Genomic DNA, 10448 nt, shown 5'->3' with positions numbered 1-10448 from the left:
GAATATAGCCTAAAGAAGATGTAAACAATAATAAACAATTTGACATGTTTTACAATAGGTTGACACATAAAATGGAATTTATGCAGGAAACAGACCCCTCCCATGACGCTGTGCGCCCCTCGGACTGTGTTACACAGGGGCCATTGGATTTATATTAGGCTCCCATTGTGTTATCCGAAATGCAAGTGCAGCAGTCAGCGCTGTTACTTCTACTCGCTGCACGCCACATTAGCGCCTCCTTTTCTGCCACCATTGGGGGCTTGTGTACACAGCCAGAGGTCGTACCGATAGACCCCCACAAAGTGAGCACGACGCCGTACATCAGCTAGTGACAGCAGTAAAGTGAGGCTCAACAATACGAAAACACTACCAGAAGGAGACACAAAGACTACAACGCTCGCAACGACAAGCCACAGAAAATCCCAGAAATCTCCCCTCAGCGGTGTGAGGCGACATGGGGATGAGAAGGAATGGGAGGTTACGCGGGGCCATTTTGGTGGAGTCGGAGGTTTGGCTTACCGACTCCACAGCCTTGCTTATTTTCACCGGGGGGCACCCAGATAGTCATATGCCCCATCACACCCTGTAGGAGCTTTTTGTATCCCTATAGGCCCAAATCACTTCCACCCCCTCACAAGGGTCATCCACATCTGACTGTATACATAGCTTACCCTACATGTTCCTACGCGTTTCCTCCAATATGGAGGCATCAGGGTAGAAGGGTGCCTGAATGGCTGGTTGGCCAGAGCCACCAATAGTTGGCGCATAGGCAGAGGCCTGTTTTCTTACCTTGGGCCTTCCATCCCTCATTCCTTTTCATCATTAAAATGTCCAGAAATGGCAGAGGCTCAATCCCCATGTTATAGGTAAATATCAGTCCCAGTGCGTTACCATTAAGATCTCCCACAAATGTCAAGAACTCCAAAGATTTACCGTACATTTTTCACTTGTGATATAATTACAGAGTGTTGGTAAACTTTCCATTAATCAGTGTTGGCATAACCTGCCATTCCTTCTTATCCTCACATCCCACCATTCAGCGGAGATTTTTGTGATTTTGTGTGCCTTGTCATTTTTGAGCGTTGTAGTCTTTTGTGTCTCTTTTTTATGGTAAATTACAAGATATATTTTAATAACAAAATTTAATTTGTGAAGCCTCACTCTATCACCTCTCATCAGAGGCTTCTTTCTGAAACCCAGAGAAATGCATCCGTGGACCATAGGAATAGTCCGTGGTTTGGACAGCACAAATCGTCTGACAGGTTTATGCAAATGCACAGGTAGTCGTCAGTTAATGCTCCAGGACAGTCCCAGGAGCTGCAGCAGCTGACCGGAGGGGCAGACGCACGGGTACGCGGTACAGGAATGCAAAGACAAAACGTGGTCAGATGGTACAAGGTCGCAGCAGGCAACACAGGTTCAATACTTGTAGCCGAGGTCAGGAGCAGAGTGGTCATGCAAGCCGGGTCATTAACGAGATACAGACAAGGCAAGAACGAGTGCTATAGTAATACGAACCAATGTTCACGTGGGAAGTGGTAGGCGGAGCTGCCTAATAAAGGTCCTGCCAGGATAGGATAGGCCAGGGAACCTAATCTCTGCAGGACGTGGCAGGCTAAGTTCCTGCAGAAGCCGTCCACGCCTACTAAGGCTAGATGGATACTACTTGCTTCTTTCTCAGCCGCTCCGATGGAGAAACCTCTTCAGGACAGGGGCACAGATATTCTCTGCAGGTTCCCGGCGTCTCTCCTTAGGTCCAAAGCCCTTTTAGTCCACCAGATAGAAGGTCCTCCCCCGAACCTCTTTTGTATCTAGGATGTCCTTAACCTTGAAGACATCCGAGGGACCCTTAGAACAAGCAGTAGCAGAAGTAGTTTGAGGTTCAAGACCACTGGCTTCTGTAGCAAAACATGGAGGGCGTTTGTAATCCGTAGATACGCAGGTAGTTGAAGAAGGTAGGTCACCAGATTAGGCCTCTTTCACACATCAGTTTTTCGTCGTCAGGCGCGATCCGGCTTTTTTTTTGTAAAACCGGATCCGGCGAAATGCAATGCCGGATCCAGTTTTTCCCCATTGACTTGCATTAGCGCCGGATCGCGCCAGATGGCATTGCGTTTCATCCGTTTTTTGCCAGATCCGGCTACTTGTCTCATTCCGGCGTCTGGAAAAAACGGCTACTGTGACGTTTTTTGTCTCCGGCGAAAAAGCCGGAAGCGCAGGGTCCGATGCTTCCGGCTTTTTGCCACAATGAAAGTCTATGGGCGCCGGAATGCGCCGGATCCAGAAAAAGACGGATCCAGCCACCGGATCCGTTTTTTTTAAGTCTGCGCATGCTCAGATCCAATTGGCCAGCCCCCAGGAAACAGATAAAAAAGTTTTGGTGTTATCATTCATATTCTCTGAAAAAAGGCCAAGAAAGCAAAAACTCTGCTGGGGTATGTAAACTTTTCAGCACAACTGTATATGCCTCCTCGTCCGTTGTCCTGCCCCCCAGCCTCCCCCATAAATCCATCCTGGCCCCTCCATATACAGCTCTGGCAAAAATTAAGAGATCAGTGCAAAATATTTTCAGTTTGACTGATTTTTCTCTTTATTGACATATTTTTTGAGTAAAACGTAAATTGCTCTTTTATTCTATAAACTACTGACAACATGTCTTCGAATTTCCAAGCACTAAATTTTGTATTTATTTTCAGAAAATGAGAAATGGTCAAAATCACAAAAATGCAGTGCTTGCAGACCTCAAATAATGCTAAGAAAACAAGTTCAGAATCATTTAGAAACAACAATACTAATGTTTTAACTCAGGAAGTGTTCTGAAATCATTATTTCGTGGACTAACCATGATCTTTAATCACAGCTTTCATCCGTCTTGGCATGCTTTCCACCAGTCTTTCACACTGCTTCTGGCGCAAAAATTTAAGCAGTTCTTCTTTGTTTGATGGCTTGTGACTATCCATCTTCCTCTTGATTACATTCCAGAGGTTTTCAATGGGGTTCAGATCTGGAGATTGGGCTGGCCATGACAGGGATTTGATGTGGTGGTCCTTCATCCACACATTGATTGACCTAGCTGTGTGGCATAGTGCATTGTCCTGCTGGAAAAACCAGTCCTCAGAGTTGGGGAACATTGCCTGAGCAGAAGGAATCAGCGGTTTTTTCAAGGATAACCTTGTATGCGGCTTGATTCATACGTCCATTGCAAAGATTAACCTGCCCAATTCTAGCCTTGCTGAAGCATCGCCAGATCATCACCGATCCTCCACCAAATTTCACGGTGGGTGCAAGACACTGAGTCTTGTACACCTCTCTGTGTCTCCATCTTACCATCAGACGACCAGGTGTTAGGCAAAGCAGAAAATTAGACTCCTCAGAGAAGATTACCTTACTCCAGTCCTCTATGGTCCAATCCTTATGGTCTTTGGCAAACTTCAGCCTGGCTCTCCTTTGCTTCTCATTGATGAAAGGCTTTTTTCTAGCTTTACATGACTTAAGCCCTGCCTCTAGGAGCCTGTTACGAACTGTTCTTGCCGTGCACTTCACCCCAGCTGCCATTTGCCATTCCTTTTGTAGGTCACTTGATGTCATCCTGCGGTTGCTGAGTGACATTCGAATAAGATGACGGTCATCTCAGTCAGTGGAGAGTTGTTTTGCGCCCTCTGCCGGTCTGTAGCTTTGTTGTCCATAATATCTCAAGACATTTCTTTTCAACTCCTTTGGCATGGTTAAAAGTTATTTTTTAATTTCTATTACTTTTGGGATATTACTAGCTATCAAGAATCTAGCTGCAGACATATAACAGGAGTCTGCGCACGTGTTCCGAGAGCGTGTGAGGGGAGATGCGGAAAGCGTACCTGCCGGCGCGCAGGACCTGAAGCACGTGACCACTGGGGAGATGACTGGAGGCGGAGCCAGACACCGAGTAGCGGCGGTGACTGGCGATGCCGGAGAGTAGTCTTAACGAGCCGAAGTCAAGCCAGGAAGGTAGATGGAGTGCCAAAGGGTGAGACGCAGAGAATGATAAGGACGAGCCGAAGGTCAGAAAGTTGAAACTAGCGGTACAGTACAAATAGGGCAGACAGGTGAGAAGTACGATTACCAAGCCAAAGGTCAGAGCCAGAGACAGACAATAAGCATGGAGTCGCTAGTCAATGCACAGAATGAGGAAACAGAATGGGTCATACACTGAAAGGCAAACGGACTAAACAGTATGCAAGCACACCAGACAGAGGTGGGTAAATAGGTGGGTAAATATAGCCCTCCCCAAAGCAAAAGGAGGCCACACAAAATTAACCCTGAGAGGACGGGACAAAGAAATCCTGTCCTCAGCCATGACACTAGCACTTGTTTTGCCATCCAGCTTGTCCTATTGCAAGAGGATTGTGAACACCACAGCAGGGTTTTTTATACTTCCTTTTGTTAAATAAGATTTGGTTCAGGTGATCACCTAATCAGAAGCACATCAAGTAGAATGAGGTGTGCTATGGTTGGAATTCAACGGACACTGGAATGGAATGGCTGTCAGACATGTAGAGAAGCTGATTTTTATAAAACTGTGCAGTGGTCTCTTAATTTTTTGCCAGAGCTGTATATACATCCTGGCTCTACCATATATCTATCCTAGCTATCCATATATATGCATCTTGGCTCCCCCATATATATGTATCCTGGCTCCACCATACTGTATATCCAACATGGCCCCCCACATGTATCCATATATATGCATCCTGGTCCTTTGTCCTGCCCCCCATAAATCCATCCCGGCCCCCCATATGTATCCATCCTGGCCCCCCCATATGTATCCATCCTGGTCCTTTGTCCTGCCCCCCATATATCCATCCTGGCCCCTTGTCCTGGCTTCATGCACACAGAGATTGAGAAAAAATAAAGATTCCTCATATCCGCACATAGTAAAATGGCCCCCTGCTTAACCCATTATCTCGCTGCATGGAGTATACCTCTGTTAATAAATCTGTTAACCCTTGCTCTGCCTCCTGTCCGTCACTGCATCCCACAACCTGCTCACACCCCGCCAGGCCAGTCCGACCCTGGCTGCAGATAAAGAATTGCGCTGCTGGAGATGTCATAGTTATTTGTGCCTGTCTATTCACTCAAGCACTGTGTCATTATATTTGTGCATTGTTTGCAATACTGCTTTAAAGGAAACCTGTCACCAGGTTTGGCTGATACGAGTTACAGCCACTGCCTTTCAGGGCTTATCTGCAACATTCTATAATGCTGTAGATAAGCTCCCGATCCGACCTTAAAGATAAGAAAAATAAGTTTTATTATACTTACCTGTGGGGCACTCTGGTCTGAGGGGTGTCGCAGGTCTTGGTCCGGCGCCTCCCATCTTCTTATGATTGCCGCCATCCTGCTTGCATCATGTGGATGACGCGTCCCTGTGTCATCCACGCAGGCTCCCGACATCGCGCTCCTGCACAGGCGTACTTATTTGCCCTGTTGAGGGCAGAGCAAAGTACTGCAGTGCGCAGGCATCGGGAAAAGTCAGAGAGGCCCATCGCCTGCGCACTGCAGGAATTTGCTCTGCCGTCAACAGGGCAGATAAGTACGCCTGTGCAGGAGCGCGATGCCGGGGGGACATGAAGCAAGCAGGAGGGGAGCATCGCAAGAAGATGGGAGGCGCTGGACCAAGACCTGCAATACCCATAGGACCGAACCGCCCCGCAGGAGACTATAATAAATGTTATTTTTCTTCTCTTGCAGGTCGGGATTGAGGGCTTATCTACAACATTATAGAATGCTGTAGATAAGCCCTTAAAGGCAGTGGCCGTAAAATTGTAATGACCAAACCTGGTGACAGGTTCGCCTTAACACTTGACTTCCCAGGGTTACTTGATTGCTTACCATATCTGGTTTACCCCCCAGTCTACACAGTGGAGGAATCTGGATGATCCCTATACGGATTTCCAGCAATCACACATTTTTTAGCCTTTTGGTTTTTTAATTGTTTTTAAATTGTAAATGTCTTTTTTGTATATGTGCATGTTAATAAATTCATTTTTCTTTACATTTTCTCAGTGATGCTTACCATGTTTACACAGTTCTTCTCCTTGTTTACTGTGATAAACGAGGTTGCTCAAGAGATGTGAGGCAGTACCACTGAGAAACTACTCTGCCAGGAGTATAGCTCGAGAGCTAGTCCATATTTTCTCCCAGACGGGCCTGCCAAAGGAGATTCTAACATACCAAAGAACTACCGTATATACTCGAATATAAGCCTAGATTTTCAGCCCAAAAATTTGGGCTGTAAGTCCCCCTCTCGTCTTATATTCGAGTCATATACAAAGGGGGTCAGAGGGGGAGGGGGGGCGGGGGTGTCAGGTCATACTTACCCATCCTGACGCTGTGTCTTGAGCCCCCAGCTTCTCCCCGTGCTCTCTCTTCCTGCCTTCAGCGGTCACGTGGTGCCGCTCATTAAAACTCATGAATATGCGCACATTCATGAGTTTTAATGAGCGGTACCACATGACCGCTGAAGGCAGGAAGAGAGAGCACGGGGAGAAGCTGGGGGCTCAAGACACAGCGTCAGGACGGGTAAGTATAGCGATACTCACCTGTCCTGCGTCCATGGCTGCTTGCTGCTGTCTGTCATCGGTCAGTGACTTCAGACAGCAGAGGGCGCGGTGACGTGGTTAGTGCGCGCCGCGCCCCCTGCAGTCTGAACGTCACTGACTGATGACGTGGCAGATAGCGGTGAGCAGCCATGGACGCAGGACAGGTGAGTATCTCAGGTGCCAGCAGTGACACCGGCACCTGACACCCAGCGACGGAGAGGTGAGTATGTCATTTTTTTATTTTTACATGCAACAGCAGCAGCATGGGGGCAGCATATGGGGGAATAATCTATGGAGCTTCTTCTGGGTTCAGCATATGGGGGAACAATCTATGGAGCTTCTTATGGGGGCAGCATATGGGGGAATAATCTGGAGCTTCTTCTGGGGTCAGCATATGGGGGAACAATCTATGGAGCTTCTTCTGGGGTCAGCATATGGGGGAATAATCTGGAGCTTCTTCTGGGGTCAGCATATGGGGGAACAATCTATGGAGCTTCTTATGGGGCAGCATATGGGGAACAATCTATGGAGCTTCTTATGGGGACACCATATGGGGGAACAATCTATGGAGCATTTCCCACCCTAGGCTTATACTCGAGTCAATAAGTTCTCCCAGTTTTTTGTGGCAAAATTAGGGGGGTCGGCTTATACTCGGGTCGGCTTATACTCGAGTATATACGGTACTTTTATGTCCAAAGTGATGAGAGAGTTGTGTAAGTCTCTCCAGAACACTCAACTCAGGACGTCAATGTACCATCCGCAGATGGACGGCCTGATGGAGAGATTCAACAAGACCCTAAAGTCAATGCTTAAGAAGGTCATGGAGAGCGATGGCCAAGGTTGCGATTGGCTACTCACATACCTGTTATTCTCTATTAGGGAAGTTCCACAGGCCTCTAAGGGATTCTCATCGTTCAAGCTGCTATATGGACGGCACCCTCAGGGACATTGTGAAGGAGACCTCGGAAGTCGAAGTAACACCCCACTGGAGCATCATCAAGCATGTGGCCCAGATGCAAGACAGGATCGTGAAGGTAATGGCGATTGTGAGGGAGAGCCTCCTTCAAGCACACGAAGCCTAGACAAGGGTCTACAATTGGTTGCGAGACTGAGACAGTTTAGCCCTGGAGACCGGTTGTTGGTGTTGATCACCACGGTGGAAAGTAAGTTCCTGGCCAACTGACAAAGGCCATACGACGTGGTTGAAAAGTTGAGTGATGTCAACTACAAGCTCCACTAGCCAGTGAGAAGAAAGCCATACCAGGTATACCACATCAACCTGCTTAAAACGTGGCGAGACAGGGACCCGGATGAAGCTCAGTGCCTGGGGGCCAATCCTGAAACTAAGGTCGAAGATATCACAGTGACAGAGACACTGTCACTGGCCCAGAAAGAACAGTGCCAAGAACTGCTTCCGCAAAACCGAGACCTGTTTTCGGAGTTGCCAGGACATACACAGGTTGTTGAGCATAAGATCTTGATGAAACCGCATGTACGTGTGAAAAAAAAGCCACATCGAATCCCCAAAGCCCGCTGCAAGGTGATCTTGAAGGAGGTGTGGAGAATGTTGAGCCTGGGTGTCATCAAAGAGTCAAAGAGTAGCTGGTCCAGCCTCATTGTCCTTGTGCCAAAGCCGGATGGAGAGTGACGCTTCTGTAACGACTACACGAAGCTAAATGAGTTGTCCAAATTCAATGCATATCTGATGCTCGGGGCCGATGAACTCATTATGAGGCTAGGGCCAGCCAGATACATCACCACCCTGGTCCTAATGAAAGGGCACTGGCAAATTCTCCTGTCCCCAATTGCCGGGGAAGACTGCCTTCTCTACACCTGACGGGTGCTTTCAGGATACCAAGATGCCGTTCAGTGTGCAGGGAGCCCAAGCTACCATCCAAAAGGCCATGGACCGGATCCTAGCCTCTCACAAAAAGTATGGATGGCATTGTGATCTTCAGGCCGGATTGGTGAAGTCACGTGCAGAAGGTCCAGGCAGTACTGGATGCGCTAAGGAAGGCAGAGTTTACCATAAACCCAAATAAGTGTGCCATGGGGAAAGAAGAGGCAAAATACTTGGGCTACATTGTTGAAAGGGGCGAAATAAAGCTGCAAGTGAATAAGGTGGAGGCATTCCAAAATTGTCCACAACCAATCTCCCACGAAACAGGTTCAGGCCTTTCTGGGAATTGTGGGATACTATCGGAGATTTATCATGAATTTCGCCATGATAACACTATCCCTGACCAACATTCTGAAGGGCACAAAGACATCGATAGCCATGTGGTCTACTGAAGCCGAGATGGCATTCTAAGAGTTGGAGCTCGCACTGTGTAAGCAGCCAGTCCTGATGCAACCTGACTTCAGTAAGGAATTTGGGGTCCAAATAGGCGTCTCTGAGGTTGGGTTGGGAGCCGTGTTGTCCAAAGAAGTAAATGTGGAGGAACATTTCATCCTATATCTAAGCAGAAAAACTCTCTACCTGTGAGAAACACTACACCAATGTAGAAAAAGAGTCCTTGCCTGTTAGGTCAGAAGTTCAGGCTTGTGTCAGATCATGCGCCCCTGAGATGGATGAGGGAAAGAAAGGAGAAGAATTCCCGGGTGACTATGCAGTTTATAGCGCTCCAGGACTTTAGTATTCATGTTGAGCACAGGCCCAGGAAGCTAAACGGTAATGCAGATACCCAGATTAGATTTCCCAGTTTGGTGACTGAAGGCGACAAAACCCCAGGCTTTGGGCAGATGTGGCGAGTGTGTGTGTGTGTGTGTGTGGGGGGGGGGTTACATTTCACAAAGTCACTGTCAAGGTAGTGGAGGAGATATGTTTCACTGAGGCTGTTAGCTTCAGTGATTTGAAACCTAGAAGTTTGCTACAGCAAACTATGTGTTGACCGAGGTTAATCCGCCATTTAAAGGGCTAGCTTTTTGTGAACAACCATAGAGCGGGTGGGAGGTTGTTCTCCATATTTCCAACCCAGGGTGTGGTCTGGGATATAAATAGCCAGCTTTTGAGTCATTAAGTGTTCAGTTTGTCTGGAGAGGCTAACTCCAGAGTGGTTCTCATTTTTGTGCTAAACTGAACCGTGTGTTTTGCTAATCCTGAGTGGGTGGATTTCCGCAGCTTAACAGACTGTATACCGTTTTGTTTTTTTTTCCTGCTTTGGACAAAGGGGGGAAAAGGGGAAGGAAATGTGAATTAAAAATTAAATTTTATTATTAATCGTGCAATTATGAAAATTAATAACCATACACCCACTATTGGTGTATATTGGATCTTAGTGCGTGATTTATTATGTTATGAACACCACTAAGATCCAATACTTCCCGATCAGATTTTGGACTCAATAAAAATTAACAAATCAAAAAGTATCAACCGTGTCCGCAAATTTTTTTGGGGGGACTCTGATCCCCCAAAAGAGACACTAATCAAATTATCAAACCAACAGTGCAAAACCGAATATATGTTTAATATTTATTGAAAATACAACATATAACAGGACAAATAACAAAAACTTCTCTCAACAAGAAACAGAATGGGAATTACAAGGATGTACATGATTGTTTTTTAAGGTAAGTAAAAGGCAGCATAATAATAAGAATGTCCAAGTATCAAAAGTTATATAAATAATAAAATATAATAATCAATATTCAGGAATTATGCCATAGGTGAACCCAGTGTGAACCTTGACGCCTCATATTTAATAATTATCAAATATTTAGATGATAAAGTAATTTTTTATTAATAACAAAAATAGATGTTTGTATACATTGTAAGGTAGCGCTTATTGTTAGTGTTGGGGAACACTCACTTGGCAGCGGATTCACGGCACACAGGAACACTTTCCATTTAAACAATCTATGTGATTTATT

General features: G+C 46.4%; 1 protein-coding gene across 1 annotated transcript in view; it reads left to right on the top strand.

Annotated features, from left to right (window-relative positions):
• The window catches only part of SPHK1 (sphingosine kinase 1), a 70381-nt gene that overhangs the window by 227 nt on the left and 59706 nt on the right, over positions 1 to 10448 (top strand). The window lies entirely within an intron of this gene.

This window comes from Dendrobates tinctorius, unplaced genomic scaffold, assembly GCF_039654945.1.
Source record: "Dendrobates tinctorius isolate UK_male_01 unplaced genomic scaffold, ASM3965494v1 ptg000383l, whole genome shotgun sequence".
NCBI lineage: Eukaryota > Metazoa > Chordata > Amphibia > Anura > Dendrobatidae > Dendrobates > Dendrobates tinctorius.
The sequence above is the reverse complement of the archived record's forward strand: the minus strand, read 5'-3'. Positions and strand labels throughout refer to the sequence as shown.